At 46.3% G+C, this 24,383-nt stretch overlaps 1 long non-coding RNA gene across 1 annotated transcript; it reads right to left on the bottom strand.

Moving 5' to 3' along the window:
• Window positions 1-897: 897 nt before the first annotated feature.
• LOC139181729 (uncharacterized) lies at window positions 898-15,032 on the bottom strand. The gene is made up of 2 exons (XR_011565484.1): window positions 14,863-15,032; window positions 898-13,180 (listed from the first exon to the last, which is right to left on the bottom strand). It is a non-coding gene; the product is annotated as an uncharacterized lncRNA (long non-coding RNA).
• Window positions 15,033-24,383: the final 9,351 nt, after the last annotated feature.

Below are 24,383 nucleotides of genomic sequence, written 5' to 3'. Positions count from 1 at the left end.
TTATTTAATATTATTAATTTTAATTCAATTAATTTTAATAGTATTCTATTTAATGTTATATTAAATTTAATATAACATTAAATTAAGATTACCGATTAGCTCAGTCGGTAAAGAATTTGCCTGCAATACAGGAGGTCCAGGTTCAATCCCTGGGTCGGGAAGATCCCCTGGAGGAGGGCATGGCAGCCCACTCCAGTATTCTTGCCTGGAGAATCCTCATGGACAGAGGAGCCTGGTGGCCTACACTCCATCATGGGGTCCCAAGAGTCAGACATGACTGAGTGACTTAACTCTTTCACTTTCATATCTACTAAAATGGGCCACTCCTACTCCTGGGTGCTGGACAGAGGAGCCTGGTAGGCTACATTCCATAGGGTCGCAAAAAGTCAGACATGACTGAGCGACTTCACTTTCTTTTACTTTCCTCAGTTCAGTTCAGTCGCTCAGTCATGTCTGACTCTTTGCAACCCCATGAATTGCAGCACACCAGGCCTCCCTGTCTATCACCAACTCCCGGAGTTCACCCAGACTCATGTCCATCGAGTCAGTGATGCCATCCAGCCATCTCATCCTCTGTCGTCCCCTTCTCCTCCTGCCCCCAATCCCTCCCAGCATCAGAGTCTTTTCCAATGACAACTCTTCGCATGAGGTGGCCAAAGTATTGGCGTTTCAGCTTTAGCATCATTCCTTCCAAAGAACACCCAGGGCTGATCTCCTTCAGAATGGACTGGTTGGATCTCCTTGCAGTCCAAGGGACTCTCAAGAGTCTTGTCCAACACCACAGTTCAAAAGCATCAATTCTTCAGTGCTCAGCTTTCTTCACAGTCCAACTCTCACATCCATACATTTACTTTCCTACTTCTGGGTAAATACATACCCAACAAGAACATGTACATATTTTCACCAAAAAGACAGGCGCTTTAATAAGTTAAGCAACACTGTTTCAAAGTTCCCTAGAACTGGAAATAGCAGAAATCCCATTGACAGTGAAGTGGGAAAATGGGGTTATATTATACCACAGAATACTACGCAGTGATGAAAACAAACAAACAGCATTTGTGTCTCACATCGTGAGTCCTCCAGACACAAAACAATATCACTTTCCTAACAGGTGCCTTTCACATCATTCAGTGTAAGTACAGAGGTGAGCACAGTTCATTCGTGCTGTTCAAGGAAGTGGAGATGGGTAGTCACAGAAAGGGACAGGGGTGGGGGGAGTCCCAGGGTGCCAGAAACATTCTTTTCTTGATGTGTGTGCTGATCAGATCTGTGCCGATCAGATCAGTTGTAAAAAGTCAGCAAGTTATACACCCTGAAGATACATACATATATATACTTTTCTGTATGTATTCTCCAGTGTTTTTTTTTTAATCTCTTATCCATCCTCAAAGTGTGGCTCAAAACTTGTTACTTTCATAAAGCATGAAAGTATGTACCCTACTGTGATCTCGAATTTTCTCATCATTAAAAAAAAAACAATATATTTTTTTCAGACACACGTCTCATTGTATCAATCAGAATGTAAACATTCTACTGCTTAAATCTCACTCAGTTTTGGCACAGTACTAGTCGCAAGATGGGGCTTCCCTGATACCTCAGCTGGTAAAGAATCCGCCTGCAATGCAGGAGACCCCGGTTTGATTCTTGGGTTGGGAAGATCTGCTGGAGAAGGGGACAGGCTAACCACTCCAATATTCTTGGGCTTCCCTGGTGGCTCAGCTGGTAAAGAATCTGCCTGCAATGCGTGAGACATGGGTTTGATCCCTGGGTTGGGAAGATGCCCTGGAGAAGGGAAAGGCTACCCACTCCAGTATTCTGGCCTGGAGAATTCCATGGACTGTATAGTCCATGGCGTTGCAAAGAGTCATACATGACTAAGCGACTTTCACGAGAGGACAAGCGTCACAAAATAATGAATGTATTTCATAAACTCTTTGAACTGAGCACATCTCTCCTGCTCTTACTTAAAATCGCTTAAATGGCAGAGACCAGGTATTATGTCATATTTTCTGTGAATTTTTCAAACAGCTGAGTTCAGTTAAGCACACATTTCCTTGCACGTATAAAAACGGAAAACATTGCAACAGAAAAGACTCCGGAATTTTCCATCCAGGCAGCTGTTGCTACACAGCGGCCGTACTGTAACATTCTCTTCGTGGCAGTCAGCCCCACAGCCCCACACAAGAGAGGTGATTTCATTCTGCTGCAGTCCCATAACTGTCCTGGGCAAAGGCATGAGAAATAATCGAGGGAAAAGAAAAAGACTCCTTCCCCCCACCACATGTGATATGCATGAAAACACTTGAAAAGTGCTAGATCCACAATTTAGGAGATCCGTGGTAACGCCTGCTTGCCCGTTTCCAGATGACAGTTGACTAATCCACGTGTTTATTCTTTCATAAATTACAAGGACAGAGGATGAGAAAAACATGAATTCGTGGATGATTCCTAAATTAGAGCAGTCATTTACGAGACCTCACTGTGAGGGCCAAAAAATGGATGCTTTTTGAACTGTGGTGCTGGAGAAGACTCTTGAGAGTCTCTTGGACAGCATGGAGATCCAGCCAGTTCATCCTAAAGGAAATGAGTCCTCAATATTCATTGGAAGGACTCATGCTAAAGCTAAAGGTCCAATGGTCTGGCCACTTAATCCAAAGAGCCAGCTCTTTGGAAAAGACCTTGATGCTGGCAAAGATGGAAGGCAAGAGGAAGAAGGGGGCAACAGAGGATGAGATGGTTAGATGGCATCGCTGACTCAATGGACATAGTTTGAACAAACTCCAGGAGACAGCAGAGGCCAGAGAAGCCTGGTGTGCTGCAGTCCATGGGGTCGTCAAGAGTCAGACACAGCTTAGTGACTGCACACAGCACTGTGACCTAAGAACAGAGTAGGGAGGATTTTCACTGACAGAGTCTGCCACTTCAGTGGCATCCGTGAAGACCTCTTTCCTTCAAGGCCTGTTCTTCACTTCTTTTCCCTCTTGCCAAATAACTGCCACAGACCAGGGTTGGTCTCTCACCATGTTCTTCTGTTGGTTTGGTTTCATCAGTTCTGCAGAAAAGAGGGGCAAAGAATCTGTGGCTTGCAGAATCGAGAAAAAACGTCAGGGGATTGAGGATTTCCTTAGCACTTGACCTCTGCGTCTAAATAAACAGTTGCCGATGATTAATCTCCGCATGCTGCGGACAGCTCCGTGGGGAAGCTGGGTGCCGTTGGATGGGGTGCAGTCTGACATTTTTACACACGTCCAGAGGGAAAACAGAGCAGGATGTCAAGCGTGTGTATTCCCCAAAACGACTCTTCTCAGACCTCCTCAGAGCCATGAGGACTCTGTAAGGAAAGTCAAGTCCGCGACAGACAAGAACCAGCCCAGCTCCCACTCCCTGCGGAGGTCTCTGTGTCAGGATGACCTGTGATGCTTCACTGGGTAGCAGCTACAAAATTCTTTACTCTTGGATGAAAGAATTTCCCAGAAAGAGTCATATTCATCATTTCTGTTCTAAGGAGAGAACTAAAAGCAAAAACTTAGTCACACAGACACTCCCTTCTTCCATCTCTCTCTCTCTGGACCTTTTTTTCTTAATTAAAATAGTTTTTTTGCTTTTCTTTTAATATAAACATGAGGAAGAAAAACCACATTAGTCATAGCATTCTTGTCAAAACAAAACTGCCATCAATACTTGGTTCTCCAAACTCCATAAACAATATTTTTTTGAGGTGGTAGATTGTAATATTTTATATACTGTTATTTATCATTTATGTCTCTGTCCTTTACAAAATGATGCAAGCTGCAGCCCTCAACATAATGTGAAGCCATGACTTTCCTGGTGGCTCAGATGGTAAAGCGTCTGCCTACAATGTGGGACACCCAGACTTAATCCCTGGGTCAGGAAGATTTCCTGGAGAAGGAAATGGCAACCCACTCCAGTATTCTTGCCTGGAAAATCCCATGGATGGAGGAGCCTGGTGGGCTACAGTCCATGGGTCACAGTTGGACATGACTGAGTGACTTCACTTTCCTTTTCACTGTTCTTGCTATAAAGAGAAAATGTATTTGGACCAGGTACTTCCTTTTAAACAAAGGCCCAGTCTCACTCAGTTGCAGACCTCTTTTCAGCTCAGCAGTTCCACTTCTTGTATTTACCCAAGAAAACTGAATGAGCAAGTCCATACAAAAACTCACAAATGACTGTTCCTGGTGGCTAAAATGTCCAAATGTCCATCAGCTGAACAAAAGGTGTCATATCCTTTCAATGCAACATTATTAAGCTGTAAAAAAGTAGTCAGGTAGTGGACTTGCCTGGTGGTCTAGTGGTTGGGAACCCGCCTGCCGACTCGGGGGACACAGGTTCAAGCCCTCGTCAGGGATGATCCCACATGCTGTGAAGCAACTGGCTCCTTGAGCTACAAATACTGAAGCCTGTGTGCTCCAGAGCCCGTGGCCTGCAGTCAAAGAAGCCACCACGATGAGAAGCCTGCATGCCCCAGTGAAAAGTAGCCCCCACTAGCCAAAACTAGAGAAAGCCTGAGTGCAGTAGCCTCTGCCCGGCAAAGCTGGAGACATGGTCATCAGTGTGTCTTGCCACATTTACAGTGAAAAGGCCCTGGGGCTCTACAGGTCAGACCTCCACTCCAGGGTTGCCTTCTCAACAAGACCTTCTCTGTCACCTCTATGACATCTTTCCTTTTCTCTTCTGCCACCTCTGTGAAATCTTGCCTTCCCCACTTTCATTCTTCTCCATAGAACTCAGTTCAGTTCCATTCAGTCGCTCAGTCGTGTCCGACTCTTTGCGACCCCATGGACTGCAGCACGCCAGGCTTCCCTGTCCATCACCAGCTCCTGGAGCTTGCTCAAACTCATGTCCATTGAGTCAGTGATGCCACCCAACCATCTCATCCTCTGTTGTCCCCTTCTCCTCCTGCCCTCAAGCTTTCCCAGCATCAGGGTCTTTTCCAATGAGTCAGCTCTTCGCATCAGGTGGCCAAAGGATTGGAATTTCAGCTTCAGCATCAGTCCTTCCAATGAATATTCAGGACTCATTTCCTTTAGGATGGACTAGTTGGAGTCCCTTGCAGTCCAAGGTACTCTCAAGAGTCTTCTCCAACACCACCATTCAAAAGCATCAATTCTTCAGCACTCAGCTTTCTTTATAGTCCAACTCTCACATCCATACGTGACTACTGGAAAAACCACAGCTTTGACTAGACGGACCTTCCCACTCAGGGCTTATGAACTAGTGTGCCTTTGCAGTTTGGAGCTATAAACCCATTGGACCATGCACTTCCTCTAAATAAAGAGTGTCCATTTTGGCCACCATGCAGTCTCCTCCCTTGCTGCACTTCTCCAATAAATAGTAGGCAAGAATAGTAGGAAAGAATGAATGAGAGTTCCGTTAACAGATTAGAAATTATGAGGCAAGTTCTGTTTTCAGAAAGCTAAGTTCTGTTATAAAACTCTCACCTATAGCATAAGTGTGTATATCGAGTGTTTTTATCATTCCATGAGTGTCACACAGTGGGCATCAGTTAGACTTATTTAGTTACAAGGAACAGAGATGCCTTCTCCAACAAACTTCCACAATCAAGGGAGCTTACTGGAGCAGTCCAGGAATAAGTCTGTGCTGTGTGTGCTAAGCCACATCAGTCGTGTCTGACTCGTCGAGACCCTCGGGACTGTAACCCACCAAGCTCCTCTCTCCTTGGGATTCTCCAGGCAAGAATACTAAAGTGGGTTGCCATGCCCTTCACCAGGGGATCTTCCTGAGCCAGGGATCGAACCTGTGTCTCTTAGGGGTTCTTTCCCACTAGCATCACTTGGGAAACCCAGCAGTTAAGTCTAGAGAGAGGCAAGGCTGGAATCTGGGCTCACGAACTCAACAGGACCAGGAGCTGGTTTTTCTGTGCAGTTCTCAGCTCTGCCCAACCAGCCTGAGTCTCACTTCCACACCAGACCTCCGTCTTGGGCTCCCGTGGGTGCCAGGCATTCAAGATACTTCCTCATTCAAGTCCAAGATCGAAGTCTCTTTTCAGGCAGCACCCCTTGTTAATGTGTAGTTCAGAAATCTTCCAACTGTATGCAGCTTGAGGGTCCAGCCTGGCCCACTGCTTGTTGTGTAAATAAAGCTTTATTGGAACATGGCCAGTCCTATTCATTCACACGTTGTCCATGGCTGCTTTCATCACACAATGGCGAAGCATTGCCCAGAGCCCTTGCATCACATTGACTCTGTCATACAACCATCCCTGGATCACTGAGACCAGCAAGCGCAGAAGAAGCTTCGGCCAGGATCCAGCCCACCCACACGTCAGCCGAGAAAACACTGGAGCGCTAAATTCCTCAACAGGAAATCAGGGTTTTGTCAGGGAGAGAAGTGGGGAATCCCTGCTGGAAAGACAAACCACAAATATCCAGGATATAGTGTGTGCATATGGATTTAAAATGTCTAAGCTCTAAAGGGCAGTTTTAAATATACAATAAAATTTTACTTCTCTAAAATCACTTCTTACTGAAAATTGTCAGTTCAGTCGTGTCCAACTCTTTGTGACCCCACGGACTGCAGCACCCCAGGCTTCCCTGTCCATCATCAACTCGTGGAGCTTGCTCAAACTCACGTCCATCACATCAGTGATGCCATCCAACCATCTCATCCTCTGTCATCCCCTTCTCTTCCCACCTTCAATCTTTCCCAGCATCAGTGTCTTTTCAAATGAGTCAGTTCTTCCCATCGGGATGCCAGAGTATTGGACTTTTAACTTCAGCATCTGTCCTTCCAATGAATATTCAGGACTGATCTCCTTTAGAATGGACTGGTTGGATCTCCTTGCAGTCCAAGGGACTCTCAAGAGTCTTCTCCAACACCACAGTTCAAAAGCATCAATTCTTCAGCACTCAGCTTTCTTTATAGTCCAACTCTCACATCCATACATGACTACTGGAAACACCATAGCCTTGACTAGATGGACTTTTGTTGGCAAAGTAATGTCTCTGCTTTTTAATATGCTGTCTAGATTGGTCATGCTTTCCTTCCAAGGAGCAAGCATCTTTTAATTTCATGGCTGCAATCACCATATGCAATGATTTTGGAGCCCAGGAAAATAAAATCTCTCACTGTTTCCATTGTTCCTCCATCTATTTGCCGAAGTGATGGGACCAGGTGCCATGATCTTAGTTTTTTAAACGTTGAGTTTTAAGCCAGTTTTTTCACTCTCCTCTTTCACTTTCTTCTTCCCTTTCTGCCATAAGGGTGGTGTCATCTGCATATCTGAGGTTACTGATATTTCTCCCGGCAACCATGATTCCTGCTTGTGCTTCTTCCAGCCCAGCGTTTCTCATGATGTACTCTGCATAGAAATTAAATAAGCAGGGTGACAATATACAGCCTTGACATACTCCTTTCCCAATTTGGAACCAGTCTGTTGTTCCATGTCCAGTTCTAACTGTTGCTTCTTGATAAGCATACATACAGATTTCTTAGGAGGCAGGTCAGGTGGTCTGGTATTCCCATCTCTTTAAGAATGTTCCACAGTTTGTTGTGATCCACACAGTCAAAGGCTGTGGCATAGTCAATAAAGCAGAAGGAGATGTTTTTCTGGAACTCTCTTGCTTTTCTATGATCCAACGGATGTTGGCAATTTGATCTCTGGTTCCTCTGCCTTTTCTAAATTCAGCTTGAACATCTGGAAATTCATAGTTCATGGACTGTTGAAGCCTGGCTTGGAGAATTTTGAGCATTACTTTACTAGCATGTGAGATGAGTGCGATTGTGCAGTAGTTTGAGCATTCTTTGGCATTGCCTTTCTTTGGGACTGGAATGAAAACTTACCTTTTCCAGTCCTGTGGCCACTGCTGAGTTTTCCAAATTTACTGGCATATTGAGTGCAGCACTCTCACAGCATTATCTTGAAATAGTTTAATTTCCTTAATTTTTAAGAGCAATGAAAATTTTTAAACTCTTAATCGTGGTGGTTACATGACTGTTAATTGGTCAAAATTTGTAGAACTGTAGCCAAGATTGTCCATGAGATTGCAAAGAATTGGACAAGACTGAGTGAGTCACTTTTTTTTTCAGCCAAGATTGTAGATTTTATGTAAAGTTCAGGAGAGCAAATGTATTTGCCTTTGCAGACCGAGACTGTAGCAACTACTCAGGTCTGCCATCGCTACACGAAAGCAGCCATTGACAATACGTAATGAGTAGGAGTGGCCGTGTTCCAATAAAGCTTTATTTACAAAACAATCTGCAGGCCAGTTTGGACCCACAGCCTGTATATACTTTGAAGATTTCTGGACTGCACACTTAAGAAAGAAGGAATTTTACCGCATGCAACCTGCCCCTTGATAAGCAAACAAGGAAAAGGTAAAGCAGAAAAAAAAAAAAAAAGTACTCTGGGCAGGGAGGAAAAAAAGCCTGTAGTCCCTTCAACTTACTTAAAACGAGATTTTATCAGGAGAAGAGAGGTATTTGTATTGTTGGAAGAAGGACTTGCTAATGGTATTTGTACAACCAGAAGGGTTGCAAAAAGTTAAGCAGGGAATTTTAAACTTGACTTTTGAAGATTATCTTACACACTCACTTGAAAAATTCACCAGGACGTCTGCTCCTTACCTCTGTCCTCGACCAAGTCGTGCGGCTGGCTGTGCCCCGAGTCAGCAGTCCAGAAATGAGCTCTTTTCATTTTATTTAGCGGGATGACTTTAAGACCCAGTGTCTTGTACTTCTAGCTTTTTATCGTTTGCTTCTTTTATGGCAAAGCCATCTTTATCAGACAGAAACTGGTGAATAAGATCTGATCGTTTCATCCCCTTCCCTAAGTAATGGCGCAAGCAAAACATCTCTGAGGCTGTCAGCCCACCGGAATTGAAAGAGAAATCAAACTGTTGGGATCCAGAAAGGGAACTCTTTCAAGAAAAAAGAAAAAAAAATGTTTTTAAAGCAAGAGAGTTTAAAATGAACTCTCATCAGCTGGCATTCAAACACCCAAGTGTGAGGTAGGCAGAGTGACATGGGGGTGTTACTGCACTGTGGAAATGAGGGTTGTCTGAAAGTCCTACAGTCAAACTTCAGCCTCTGGATTTTTTTTTTTTTTAAGATGTAGAATAGACAACAGCGCTCCTCTCTGAGTGGGAGAGACGTGCTTTTCAATCAAAGGTAGCTGATGTGCAAATGAGCTGGAATTTTCCATGAAGATGTTCATTCCTCCCCACCAGCATCAGGCCTTCAGAGGATACTACGTGAAGGTACAGATTGCATCCCAGGCGGGGGACAAATAAGATGTGAGCGGCCTTCCAGCAGCTGAGAGCCCAATTAGGAAGACAGATGAAAAGACAAATATTTAAGAAAGCGTGTTGTGTTATAACAGAGTCTCTAAATACTTTTAACAACTCCAGGCCAATTTAATTTACGCGAGGTGCTGTTCAACATGCAAGCACTATGATTTCCCTTTGAACCAATACTACTAAGAAAATATGATCAAAAGAGTCATGTAAGAGAAAAAAAAAATTGTCACGCCTAATTCATTTTCCCCCTCTCCTAAGCCTGGTGTTATCACGGATAGTGGCGCAGAATTTTCGTTCTTAAAAAAAAAAAAAAGCCAATTAAAAAAATTGTTTATTGTTGCTTGTTTTGTGTTTCTTTTGTTGTGTGTTTTTTTTTTTTCTGAAAGTAACGAGGTTAATATGACCAAGAGAGATGAGGAGTAACATAAAGAGAAAATGGACCATCAGAGGTAATTTTAGTCACAGTCCTGGTCTTAGTAACTGCCAGAACATTTTAGACACAGAATTTCGATACGGTTGTAGCAACCGAGCAAGGAAGATGGAGTTAAGTTGAAAACACACGGTCACTTTTTCCACTGAGTCATTTTGTAGAATGAGGCATAAATATCCCCAACAATCTTTGCCCTGGACATAAAATGGATAAGTCTGAGGACTAGCTCCTACAGTTGATTAGACTCAGTGTGGGACATGAGACCCTGTCTGAGGGCCTCTCAGATGGCAAGGACACCTCAGAAGGGTCACAAGGGGTTCTTGTGTCTGCAGGTTCCCAGCAACCACTCCCCGGACAGTTTGATTCAGACAAAGGACAGACATGGGACCGGGAATATATTCATTCATCCAGCAGACTGCATGGTACCCTCCTGTGGGGCTTCACTGGTGGCTCAGAAGGTAAAGAGTCTGCCTCCCAATGTAGGAGACTCGGGTTCAATCCCTGGGTCGGGAAGATCCGCTGCAGGCGGAAATGGCAACCCACTCCAGGATTCTTGCCTGGAGAATCCCATGGACAGAGGAGCCTAGAGGGCTACAGCCCATGGGGTTGCAAAGAGCCGGACACGACTGAATGACTGAACACATACACCCCTCCTATAGACAACAGGGACCAGGAGCTGTGGCTGAATGTGTTCGCAATATTCCAGGTGACACTTCACCTGGAGATTCCCAAAGCTCACCACCATTGACTCTTCAGGGCTCCCTTGACCAACCAAGAAGCCTTTACAAGGGACCTGAGTCTGACATGATGCTGGCAGGAGAAGTGCAGCCTGCTGTCTAGTCTACTTGTAACCACTCCCAGTGAGCCAATCCGAGTTTTTCAGAGAGGGTGCATTTGCAGGGACATTTCATGAATTCCGTGAATGCCTTTCCATTAATTGTCACAGAGATGTTCATTTCCTAAAACGACCCCTAATCCCCCCTTCACCTGAAGTTACCAGTTTTCCCAGGTCAGCAGAATATACCATATCCGTGTTTCTTTTTCTTGGCAAAAAAAAAAGACTCTCAGCCAGCCAGCCTGAGAAATGTACCAGGCCCCTTGGACTGCAGTCATTGATTTGTGTTTTGACAAATGGAACAATCTCAGACCCAAATGCCTAGAAGGAAAAAGGGCTCACACAGTCACTTGTGTGCCTGCTAAGTTGCTTCGGTCGTGTCCGACTCTCTGCAACCCAGTCTGTGGACTGTAGCTTGCCAGGCTCCTCTGTCCATGGGATTCTCCAGGCAAGAATACTGGAGTGAGTTGCCATTTCCTTCTCCAGGGGATCTTCCAGACCCAGGGATCGAACCCACGTCTCTTTACATCTCCTGCAGTAGCAGGCAGGTTCTTTACAATTACCACCAGCTGAGAAGCCCACACACAGTCACGTAACCATGTTATTTGTCAAGTCCACTTTGTAAAACACTGTTCTGAAGCAAGCCGTTAATCGAGTATGGTCTGTTTAACTTTTTTAATGACAGCTCCCCTCTGCGTTCACTGTTTCTCGCCAAGTAAACGACACCAGTGTGCCTCAGTAGTCCATCTGAATAGGAGATTTTCCTATTGCCTCCGTCTAGTCCAAGGGTTGCCCAACTACACTCTGGTGCCTCTTTCTGTAAAATAATGATAATGTTTAATTGGAAACCAGACATGCCCGTTCATTTAGGTGTTGTCTATGGTTGCATCCTGGTTAAATCTACAACACAGCAGATTTAAATCGTTGCCACAGAGCCCTATGGCCCTCAAAACTTAAAATATTTACAATCGGGCCCTTTTCGGAGGAAGCTTGCCAAACCCTGATCTTGACACCAGAGACCTCCAGAGTTAGAACTTAGCTTGATAGATGAAAATGCTAGTTGCTGACAATGCAGGCACACAAGTCTATGCGAAGAGCTGCTCTGAGTAAAAGCAACAGAAGAAACCACACAGGAGAGATCTATAGATGTTAGCATATTTTGTTGCTGTGGTTCAGTTGCTCAGTCATGTCTCTTTGTGACCCCATGAACTGCAGCACACCAGGCTTCCCTGTCCTTCACTGTCTTCCACAGTTTGCTCCAACTCATGTCCATTGAGTCAGTAATGCCATCCAACCATCTCCTCCCCTGTCGTCCCCTTCTCCTCCTGCCCTCAATCTTTCCCAGCATCAGGGTCAGCTCTTTACATCAGGTGGCCAAAGGATTGGAGTTTCAGCTTCAGCAGCAGTCCTTCCAATGAATATTCAGGGTTGATTTCCTTTAGGATGGACTGGTTGGACCTCCTTGCAGCCCAAGGGACTCTCAAGAGTCTTCTCCAGCACCACCATTTGAAAGCATCAATTCTTTGGTGCTCAGCCTTCTTTATGGTCCAGCTCTCACGGCCATACACGACAACTGGAAAAACCATCAATCCTTCCACAATTTAAAATATCTTTAAAATTACAAGAACAATAAGGGAAAACATACCAAAAAAAAACCCCAAAGGGATTAATGTGCTCCATATCTAAAGAACTGTCCCAAATCTACAGGAAAGTCAGCTGTCCCAAATCTGCAGGAAAGCCAGCTGACAGTTCAACAGAACAGACTGAAAAAGGAGCAGAGACAAATTGCCACTATACAGAGCAGGAAACAGAGCTGGGAAAGAGAGAAGAGATGTTCAACCTAACTAGTCAATAGAGAAATTAAAAACATAATGAAATACTGGTTTCAGTTTGGGGGAAAAAAAAATTAGTGAAACAGTGAGTTATATCCACTTAATGAAGATACTTGAAGGAAGTGTCCTTGAGCCCTGATCAATTAGGAGGGGTGGGGTGGGGGTCTATTCTGAAGGGCACTTGGCAGCATCTATTAAGAGTAAACACAAGGCCCTGACCCCTGCTGGCTAAGACAGTAAAGAATCTGCCTGCCATGCAGAAGACCCGAGTTTGATCCCTGGGTTGGGAATATCCCCTGGAGGAAGGAATAGCAACCCACTCCAGTGCTCTTGCCTGGAGAATCCCACGGACAGTGGAGCCAGGCGGGCTAGAGTCCACGGGGTCACAAACAGTCAGACATGACTGAGCACGCACGCAGCTCAAGGCACCCACCACTGGTTGCTCCCGAAAATGCCCTTAAGCACCAAGTCAGGCCCGCTGGGTTGGATGGAATCCTCCCTGGAGGCATAGCTAACAACCTAAGCGTGGGACACGCTGGCCTCCGTGTCCACTGCTGAGCAGGGCCAGCGGCTCGGGTGCGAGAGCAGACGGCTGTCTAAGAAGGGAAGCAGAGGTGATGGATGAGCCATGTCTGTGACAACCGGTGGCTTCAAATCCTCGATTCCAGCTGCTGCAGAGACCAGCTGCGCACCTCTGTCCTGACTTAGTTACCCGACCGGATGCTCTCTGTCTCCATTGCAATTTGGAATGACGTTTCTGTTGCCTTCACAGATGTGAACATCCTGTGTTCACTTCTACACAGCCCTACACAGAGAAGAACAGGGAAATAGAGGAAAATAAACACATACAATTCGCAATATCCAGTGGAAAAGCATCCCATCTTTGTCATAATCGGAGGAGTACAAATTCCTTTAAAATGGGCTGTTTCATTTGTTTTAATTCAGTGGCATCTGTGTGTGTGTGTGTGTGTGTGTGTGCGCGCGCTGCGCGCGCGTGTGTGTGTGTGTGTGTGTGTGTGTCTCCCCTGACACTGCAATTCTCAACCTCAGGAAGGTGGAAGGGTAACACAGTTTATTCCTTTTAGTGCTTAGGTCCTAAACTTTTAGCAACGAAAATCTATTACTTCTATATTTGCAGAGTATTCCCCTTCATTTAAAAAAAAATTAAAACTTGCAAGAAATTAAGTGTTATATATTTACAACTCAGACACTAAGATGCGTGCATGTCATGCTTAGTCACTCAGTCACGCCCGACTCTTTGCGACACCACGGACTATAGCCCACCAGGCTCTTCTGTCCATGGGATTTCCCAGGTGAGAATCCTAGAGTGGGGTGCCATTTCCTTTTCCAGGGGATCTTCCCCAACCTAGGGATTGAACTCGGGTCTCCTGCATTGCAGGCAGATTCTTTACCATCTGAGCCACCAGGGAAGCCCAAACTTTAAGATATAGTCAAAGGATTCCAAGCTGTTTGATCGCTCAAAGGGAGAAACTGAGCAAAGGGAAGGGCGATGTCGTGATTTAGAGCATTTTATGTTTGATCTCTTAGCAGGCCTTAAATACGGGGTATTGATTTCTAGCCTGGGCTGAACAGGCCTGCCATTAGCATGACGAAATCATGTATTTTGAGCACTTGAGTGTATTAGATCCTGATGACTAGTGTGGTATGTGCAGTCGTGCTCACCACTACTCCAGGACTTTGCTTGCTGTTGTTGCTCAGTCACTCAGTCGTATCTGGAGTCTTTGTGACCCCATGGACTGCAGCACACCAGGCTTCCCTGTCCATCACCGTGTCCCGGAGCTTGCTCAAACTCAAGTCCATTGAGTCAGTAATGGCATGCAACCATCTCATCCTCTGTTGTCCCCATCTCCTCCCACCTTCAATCTTTCCCAGCATCAGGGTCTTTTCTAATGACTCATCTCTTTGCAGCAGGTGGGCAAAGGATTGGAGTTTCAGCTTCAGCATCAGTCCTTCCAATGAATATTCAGGACTGATCTCCTTTAGGATGCACTGGTTGGATCTCCTTGCAGTCCAAGAGACTCTCCAGAGTCTCCTCCTACACCACAGTTTAAAACCACCAATTCTTTGGCGCTCACCTTTCTTTATAGTCCAACTCTCACATCCATACATGACTACTCAAAAAAACACAGCTTTGACTAGACGGACCTTTGTCGGCAGTCATGTCTCTGCTTTTGAATATGCTGTCTCGGTTGGTCATAGTTTTTCTTCCAAGGAGCAAGTGTCTTTTCATTTCATGGCTGCAGTCACCATCTGCAGTGATTTTGGAGCCCAGGAAAATAAAGTCTGTCACTGTTTCCATTGTCTCCCCATCTCTTTGCCGTGCGGAAGGATTAAACACCCCACCCAGCTGAACTTGGGTCTGGCCACGTGACATGTCTCCCCCACGAAGATGAGAAACGTAACATGTCAGGGGGAGACTTGATGGCAAGGTTGTCATTTTCCTCCACCCTCCTCATCTCCACCTACCTTGGTCCCCACGTGGCTTCAGCAGCAGGGGCCTCGGGCCAACTTGCAGTGACACGTTGCCAGAGCGAGACAGATGCTGCTTTGTGAGTCCCTGGGGTCGTCACTGACTGCACCATCTCGCAAGCTCCCCTCACAGATACGGCGGAAACCCAGGGAAAGACGCCACGGAGGATCTTTGGAAAGAAAAGGAAGTTTGCACAGGCTTCCTGGATTGCACAACACATGTTAACTCTTTTGACCCGCTGTTCTGTTCTCCGGCTATTTTTACACACTGTAATTATTCTTCGTGATATTTCACCAACTTAGTGAGAGGTCCTCCGGCTCTTCTGAGCCTGATTAACACGCAAGTGAGGGGAACGTCTTGGCTGCCTCAGAAGCTTTAATATTTCTAGCACAGCTCGCACTCTGCACTAAATGACACTGCTATCATCATCATCAAGCACGAAGAAGGCCACATTTCTGTAATACATTACCCAGCTCTTGTGTCCCTCGGTGACCCACTCCCACCCCCAGGCTCAGAAATAGAAGAGAAGGCAGCGAGAACCAGCTGCAAGTAATTTTTCCCAGATTCACTCTACGCCAGCTCAAAGACGAGTGTGAGAAGCTTCAATCCTTCGGCCACCTGATGCGAAGAACTGACTGCTTGGAAAAGACCCTGATGCTGGGAAAGATTGAAGGCGGGAGGGGAAGGGGACGACAGAGGATGAGATGGTTGGATGGCATCACCGACTCAATGGACATGGGTTTGGGTGGACTCTGGGAGTTGGTGATGAACAGGGGGGCCTGGCGTGCTGCAATTCATGGGGTCACAAAGAGTCGAATGTGACTGAGCAACTGAACTGAACTGGATACACACAAGTATGCATACTATCTTCACTGAAGGAGTGCACACACGTACACACCTATACACACACCACCTACAGTGGAGTAATGCACACACACAGAAGAAATGCCACAGGAAGTATCTGTATCAAATTGAAATGAAATTTGTGTGTTGCTATGACTTCTCAAAAAACAAACAAACAAAAAAAAGCCTTTCTGGGCTTCCCTGGTGGCTCCATGGTAAAGAGTCCACCTGCCAGTACAGGAGACACAGGTTCAATTCCTGGTCCTGGAAGAATGCTCGTGCCAAGGAGCAACTAAGCCCGTGCATCACAACTGTGAAGCCTGTGCTCTGGAGCCCGGGAGCCACAGCTGCCGCCCCCAGGTGCTGCAAGTACTGAAGCCCATGAGCCCTAGAGCCTGTGTCCCACAGCCAGAGAAGCCACCGCAATGAAAAGCCTTGACGCCACAAGTAGCAAAAAGCTCTCGAGGCAGTGAAGACCCAGCACGGCCAAAAATACATAAATAAGTAAATTTTTTAAACACCTTTCTTCCCAAAGCAGTAGCAACAGGGGCTTTGTCTTAGATGTTGAGGTAAACATCTGGGGGTTGCTCAGTGAATTTCTGAGCTTCCCTGGGGGCTCAGCTGTTACAGAAACTGCCTGCAATCCAGGAGACCCTGGTTCGATCCCTGGGTTGGGAAGATCCACTGGAGAAGGGATAGGCTACCCACTCAAGTATTCTTGGGCTTCCCTGGTGGCTCAGCTGGTAAAGAATCCACCCGCAATGCAGGAGAACTGGGTTTGATCCCTGGGGTTGGGAAGATTCCCCTGGAGAAGGGAAAGGCTACCCACACCAGTATTCTGGCCTGGAGAATTCCATGGACTGTATAGTCCTCGGAGTTGCAAAGAGTTGGACATGAATGAGTGACTTTCACTTCACTTTCAGTGAATTTCTGCTGTCATAAAATGTTCAGCAAACTTGAGCCTTGACTTAAATAGGTAAACCACAATGTTTTATTAACCCAGAATTTCTCTGTGGTCAGGTGAGCTTTGGAGTAATATTTGTATAATTGCATCACAGTAATGCCATGCAGTGCCATTATTCCCCAAGATATTCATCTTCAACAAGTTAAATGCTGTGTATTCTGGCTGAAGCATGAGATGAGGCAAAGCAGAGTAATATCAAAAACCTCACGTCTGTATTGTAGTTCTTTCAAGCACGTCACGTGCAGCAGGTTTTGGGGCGGGCGGAAATCTGCCTTTTAATAGTGATGGGTGCCAAAAGGGGCCTTCCCTGGTGGCTTTTTAGTGAAGAATCCACCTACAATGCAATAGACCCAGGAGACGTGGGTTCGATCCCTTGTTTGGGAAAGATTTCCTGGAGGAGAACCCAGCAACCCACTCCAGTATTCTTCCCTGGAGAATCCCATGGACAGAGGAGCCTGGTGGGCTATACAGTCCATCGGGTCACAAAGAGTCAGATACCACTGAAGTGACTTAGCACATGCACACCCACGCACACCAAGAGGACTCCCACTGGCCAATTCGGGGACAGTTTGAGCATCCGAAAAATAATAAAAAGCCCCTGGCAGTCCAGTGGTTAGGAGTCCACACTTTCAGTGCTCAGGGCTGGGGGTTCAATTCCTTGTCAGGGAACTAAGATCCTGCCAGCCTCAAGGTAGGCAAAAAATAATAACAATAATGCTAGTTGATTATAATACATACAACCGAAAAAAATAATAACAACAACAATTACAAAAAAACCCATGAGTCTGTAATGATGCTCAAAAGTTGGGGTACAGAAGTCAAGCTCTTAGAAGACTTTCAGCTCAGAATTTGTAGAAGACTTCACACACAATGTTAATGTGTCACTCATATCTTAATAAAACTGGTAGGGGCGAATGAAAAAATAATTTAGAAAAGAGAAGATTAAAAAGGTAATTCACCATTCTGTCACCATCAAGGCAGTACTTCCAACAGGAGTAGTTAGGGGGTAGGTGTGACCAAATATTCAGACTCTCCAAAGCTGGCCCATATGCCCTCCATTAACTCATCACTTACACAGGAAAGGAAGTGCCCACTTGTCAAGGGTATTGAGTGGGCATAGCCCTAACCAACTAAGCTAGGTCAGCCAGAGCAATGCAAGGTCATCTTGAGCATCGGATCCTCCTGTTACAACTGTGAAAGGGACACAGTAACACCTCTGCAGCATTCTTGCCAAAAAATGTCCAGCCAGCGTGGAGCACGCAGAAATGAGCAAACAGACACAGACCCTGGGACACTTACAGTAAACTACAAGCCAGCAGTCTTCAACAACGTCAAACCAAAGGCAGACAGACTGTTCTAGATTAAAAGAGATTACAAAGTCATGTTTTGTAACAGTGCTTTGGAACTGTGGTGTTGGAGAAAACTCTTGAGAGTCCCTGGGCTGCAAAGAGATCCAACCAGTCCATCCTAAAGGAGATCAGTCCTGAATATTCATCGGAAGGACTGGTGCTGAAACTGAAACTCCAATCCTTTGTCCACCTGATGCAAAGAACTGACTCATTAGAAAAGACCCTGATGCTGGGAAAGCTTGAAGGTGGGAGAAGGGGGCGACAGAGGATGAGAGGGTTGAATGGCATCACCGACTCAATGCACATGGGTTTAGGTAGACTCCAGGAGTTGGTGATGGACAGGGAGGGCTGGCGTGCTGCAGTCCATGGGGTCGCAAAGAGTCGGACACGACTGAGTGACTGAACTGAACTGAGTGAAGTTGTAGCCAAATGCAGGGCAGGATTCTTAAGTGGATCTCAGACTTTTTAAAGGCTCCAGAAGTACATTCTGTGCTGATGCCGGAAGCCCCTGGCAGCTACTGACTGGACAGAGGGGTCAGTAGCCTAGCAGGTTTGGTGGCCTCCCACTGCCATGGAGACTCCCTGCATTGGAGGGGCAAGGGGCAGGTCTGGGGACAGGCTGCCTCGGTGGTGGCATGTGGGCAAGGCTGATGCAACCTGTCCAGGTGAGCCCCCCGGTATTGACGTGCAGGCAGCACACCAGTGCAGCTGAAACACACACGGTGTCCCTGGAACCCATTAGGGTCCCTTAAGGGGAAGTCCCCTCGGGCTAAGTCCCTCTGGGCTCCTCTAGCAAAGTACCATACACGGGGCAGCTTGTAAACAACAGACAAGTATTTCTCAGTGTTCTGGAGGCTGAGACATCCAAGATCAAGGTGCCTCCAGATTTGCTGTCTGGTGAGGGCCTTTCCCCGATTCACAGAAGGCAGCATCTCCCTGTGTTCTCACGTTGACAAGAGAGGAGAGGGATCTCTGTAGGGTCTCTCTTGCTAACTTGCTTCAGTCCTGTCTGACTCTTTGCAAACCTATGGACCGTAGCCCACCAGGCTCCTCTCTCCGTGGGTTTCTCCAGGCAGGAATACTGGAATGGGTTTCCCTGCACAGTCTCTCTTACAGGGGCACTAATCCCATTGATGAGGGCTCCACCCTCAGGGTGTAATTAGCAGTCAAAGGCCCCCACCTCCAAATACCTGCATTCAGTATGTAGTGTTCCTGCAGGGGGACTTCCCAGGGGGCTCAGCAGTAAAGAAAGTGTTAGTCTCAGTCCTGTCTGAGTCTTTGGGACCCCACGGACTGTAGCCTGCCAGACTCCTCTGTCCATGGGGCTCTCCGGCAAGAATACTAGAGCTGTGTGCGCTGAGTTGCTCAGTCAGGGGTTGGTCCCGGGTCTCTCGCATTGGCAGGCAGATTCTTTACCAACTGAGCCACTGAAGAACCTGCCTGCCAATGCAGGAGTAGCAGGAGACTTGGGTTCGAGGCCTGAGTCAAGAAGATTCCCCTGGAGAAGGAAACGGCAACCCACTCTAGTATTCTTGCCTGGAGAGACCCATGGACAAAGGAGCCTGGTGGGCTATGGTCCTTTGGGTTGCAAACAGTCAGACACAACTGAAGCGACTCAGCACACACGCATTTCTGGGGTAGCTTACCACAATTCCATCTATCAAATCCTGGCATTGTTTTGTCAGTAGCAGCTGTCTCAAAAAAAGATCCCATCGACAATTTCTAAAAGGCAACCGATGATTCAGAACTTAGAAGCCCAAGAATACTGGAGTGGGTAGCCTATCCCTTCTCCAAGGGGATCTTCCCGACCCAGGAATCAAACCAGGGTCTCCTGCATTGCAGGTGGATTCTTTACCAACCGAGCTATCCAGGAAGACTTTAGAACTTACTAGATGGATCATTTGGAAATCATCAGATGGATGATTTGTGCCTCAATCTATATTACTTGGAAAGCAGGGTTGTTTTTTTTTTTTTTTTTTTAATTTTGCTTGTTTCTTTTTGGCTGTGCTCTTTGTTGCAACACAAGGGCTTCTCACTGGGGAGGCTTCACTTGTTTCAGAGCCTGGGCTCTAGGCTTTCAGGCTTGGTAGCTGCAACACACGGGCTCTAGAGCTCATGGGTTTCAGGAGTCGTGGCACGCAGGCTTAGTTGCTCTGAGGCATGTGGGATCGTCAGGCACCAGGGATCAAAACTTATGTCCCCTGCATTGGCAGGTGGAATCCTAACTTCTGGGCCACGGGGGAAGTCCAGAAAGCAGTTTCAATGATACATGGGTCAGTGAGAGAGTAAAATGGAATATTTTTAAAGTTATATTCATTTACATTGCCAAGTATTTTGCGCTTTATGTGCCTGTAGATTTTGCACTTTATTACTAGTCAGCGTGTAATTTCAATAGTGAAATAAAATATGTAAACGTCCTAAATTAAGTTCCCAAGACGCAGTAGCATCCACTGAATTTTACTTACTTCCCTCTTCCAGGAGAACAAGGAGATTTTCGACAAAGTGATGAAAACCAAGTATTAGTCGCTCGGTCGTGTTCGACTTTCTGCGACGCCACGGACGGTAGGTAGCCCGCCAGGCTCCTCTGTCCATGGGATTCTCTAGGCAAAAATACTGGAGTGGGTTGCCATTTCCTCCTCCAGGGGACCTTCCCAACTGTACATAAATAACCAAGAGCTGCCCCTAAATAGACACTCGTGTGCAAGCCCTTCGCTGGGATTCCCCCAAGGCTGTCAACTCTTACAAGCTGAGAAGTGCAGCCCATCGCCACCCCTAACTTAGTCCCACAGCAGTCCCCCCACCCCCGCCCCGACCCCCGGGCTACTTAAGCCAGCGTTGCCATTGCAGCGAAATCACATTTCCTCGGCAGTGCCCAATGAGAAGATAACCATGGAAATGGAAATTCAAGTTAAGAACTGACACCTTGGCCCCATTCACATACTACAAAACCAAAAGGAACAGAAATTAATTCCAGGTTCCCTCAGCGCTGAAAAGGAGAGCATGACACAGGTGATAAATCAAACTGATTTATAAATGTCTTGGGCTTACCCTTTCGCGGATGAATATTTAATTCCAGAGCTACTTCTAAGCACCGCCCACCCCTCCACAGCACCGCCCACCCCTCCACCTTGGCAGTAAAAGAAATATGCAAAGAACCTCGTTTATGGACCAATCGCAACGGACCGCTCTCACGCCGCTTCACCTCCCCATAGTATATCTGCGCCTGTCAGTGGTGTTTTTTTTTTTTTTTTTATGTGATCCCGAAAGCTTGTACATTTCAGGGTATTTCCCAATCATGTGGAAGTCAGTTCTTAGAAAGTTACCTCATGCCAGGCTCTCACTAGATAAAACATTTTATTTGGGTGAGAAAATGGGATTTACTACTTGTGCAGCTCTTTGTAAAAAAAAAAAAATTCCTTTGGTTTTATCAGCATGACGGCCCCCATTTCTGGTGTTTCGTGCCTTTACCATCTGTCAGATAGATTTGCAGTGTCTCACGTGGACTGTGGGTAAAGCGTATGCCCTGACGCTCTTGCGGCATCTGGGACAAAATTCTTATCCCAGGTCCTCCTTGGGACTTCCGTGGTGGCTCAGCTCGTAAAGAATCTGCCTGCCAATGCAGGAGACCCAGGTTCGATCCCTGGGTGGGGAAGATCCCCTGGAGAAGGGAATGACAACGCACTGCAGAATTCTTGCCTGGAGAGTCCCATGGACGGAGGAGCCTGGCGGGCTATACAGTCCATGGGTTCTCGGAGAGTTGGACGCAACTTGTGAGTAGACAGCAACAGCAACAACAAGCCCTCGTTGCCTCTGCAGAATAAAGGACAGGCCACCTGAACTTCCCTGGGGGGGAATCCAGGAGGAATTGACACAAGACCTCCCCCAACCCCGCCCCCTGCCACAAGAGTCACCATATCACCATAAACCATAAAGTGGTTTATCCTCTCCTTCACTTAAAAAAAAAAAATCAATAAACTGTCAGCCATTTCATATTTAGTACTCCAACCACCTTTGGGAAAGGTAAATTGTCCACTTACAAATATTTTCTCCCTCTGTCCAAGTCATAGGACTGAGTCATGGAGATGGTGGTTTGGTTGCTCAGTCGTGTCCGATTCTTCATGACCCCCATGAACCACAGCCCGCCAGGCTCCTCTGTCCACGGGATGCTCCAGGCAAGAATACTGGAGTGGGTTGCCATTTCCTTCTCCAGGGAAGAGTCATGGAGACATTCCACCTAAAAATACAAATAAAACCCCTAGGTGTCTCAAGCAGAAGTCAGCAGACCACACCCTTGGGCCAAAGTAGCCCTGCCTATTGTTACAAATAAAGTTTTATTGGCACTCGGCTACACCCATTTGTATTATATTATTCTCAGAGGCTACAAGGGCCAAGCTGAGAATTTTCAGCAGAGATCCTGTCCATCATGAGCCCACAAGAGTCATTCTCTAGCCCTTAACAGAAAAATGTCTGCCCATCCCTGCTTTAAAGCCTTGTGATCTAACAAATATAACGCAAACCACATATGTAATTCTAAATGATTTAGTAGCCCTATTAAAAATTAAAAAGAAACAATTCTAACAATTCATTTTAGCTCAGTAGATGACGAAATAGTATGATTTCAACATATGACCTAATACTAAAGTTACTTTGGTGGCTCAGATGGTAAAGAATCTGCCTGCAATGTGGGAGACCTGGGTTCAATCCCTGGGTCGGGGAGATTCCCTGGAGAAGGAAATGGCAAACCATTCCGGTATTCTTGCCTGGAGAATCCCATGGATGGAGGAGCCTGGCAGGCTACATTCCATGGAGTTGAAAAGAGACACGACTGAGCCACTAAGCACAGCACAGCACAAAGTTATTAATGGGAAACTTTTTTTTTTCCCTTCACGTTCAAGTCAGAAACCTGGGGTTCTTCATATGAAGCCTTAGAAGTCAAACTCACGTAACCACTGAGATGAGCCACAGTTGAGTAGCTTGCTAGTCACTTGTGCCCAGCGGCTACCACTTTGGGGCCTGTAGGTCTAAAAGGTGTGATAAGTGAGAGGCAGAATGCAGATAAAGAGTGAGTTTTCGGCTGCGATTTTCCAGGCAGGAGTACTGGAGTGGATTGCCAGGCCCTGGGATCTTCCCAACCCAGGGATCCAACCCAGGTCTCCTGCATTACAGGTGGGTTCTCTACCATCTGAGCACCAGGGAAGCCCTCTTTGGGATAGACGTAATATTAAAACATCATTCGCTGTGCGTCCAAAATGCAAAAATAACTGGGTGTCCTGGACTTTATCCACCCCTGAATTCTGTTTGTTAAAAATGCAAGTGGGAGGCAGGAAAAGGCGGGTGCTCTGTAGGACGCTTTCCACTCCGCTTGGTTGCCTTAACTCGTTATTTTTCATTGATTCTGCAAATCGCTGGTATGCACACGCTCACTGGCCTGGGAAATCAGTTAAAGCTACATTCATGAGGCCCAAGAGCTCCCAGGGGTCACAACAGAAGTCAGGCTGCAGCCCTTCAGCAAGGGTCGGCCGTGACATCACCAACCAGGAAGTGACATCACCAACCAGGAAGTGACATCACCAACCAGGAAGTGACATCACCAACCAGGAAGTGGTCACTTTGAAACGCAGAAGCAATCTTCCTTTCAAGAAGGTTTTCCTTAAAAAAAAAAAAAAAAAGTGTGTGTTTTCCCACCAAGGCGCTAGAAACAAGTCCTTCCCTAGTGGTCCAGTGACTACCACTCCATACTCTTAATGCAGGGGACCAGAGTTCGATCCCTGGTCAGGGAACTAGATACCATGTGCTACAGCTAAGACTTCTTCTGCCGTAATTAAAGATCCCACCTGGTGCTGCAACTGAGACCTGGTTCAAATAAAGAAAGTTTTTTTTGTTTTTGTTTTTTTAAAGAAGAAAGAGTCCGCACAAATGAAGAGCCATGATAAAAGTGGACTACAAGTAACTTTTCTTACTCCTGTTCGGGGAGAAAGACACATTGACGGTCTCCTTGCGACTTCCGGGCAAAGGAGGACAGCCCTTCTTGGAAGCATTGACAGGTTCACGATTAGGGAACGCGTCGTGAGATGACCCGAGTCGTTTTTAGAACTTGAGAGCTGTCTGGAAATTCATATAAAAATCCAAGCTGCAGAAACCAAGCCCAGTGTTCTGTTTCCTCTAGTCAGAAAATTCCCAATTGTTCTCTCATAGCGAGGTAGTTCAAAGCCCGGGATGAACATTGAACTGTGTGACGCTGAGCAAGAGGACCTTTCCGTTCGGTGGTAGGGGGATTCAGCAGAAGGATGAATCACTTGGCAACGGCAGCATGATCAAAGCTGTCTACAACACTTCAAACGAGGAAGAGGAGTAAAGCCCA

This window comes from Bos indicus, chromosome X (genome assembly GCF_029378745.1).
Source record: "Bos indicus isolate NIAB-ARS_2022 breed Sahiwal x Tharparkar chromosome X, NIAB-ARS_B.indTharparkar_mat_pri_1.0, whole genome shotgun sequence".
In the NCBI taxonomy this organism is placed as follows: Eukaryota; Metazoa; Chordata; class Mammalia; order Artiodactyla; family Bovidae; genus Bos; species Bos indicus.
This window is presented reverse-complemented; position numbering and strand designations above follow the sequence as displayed.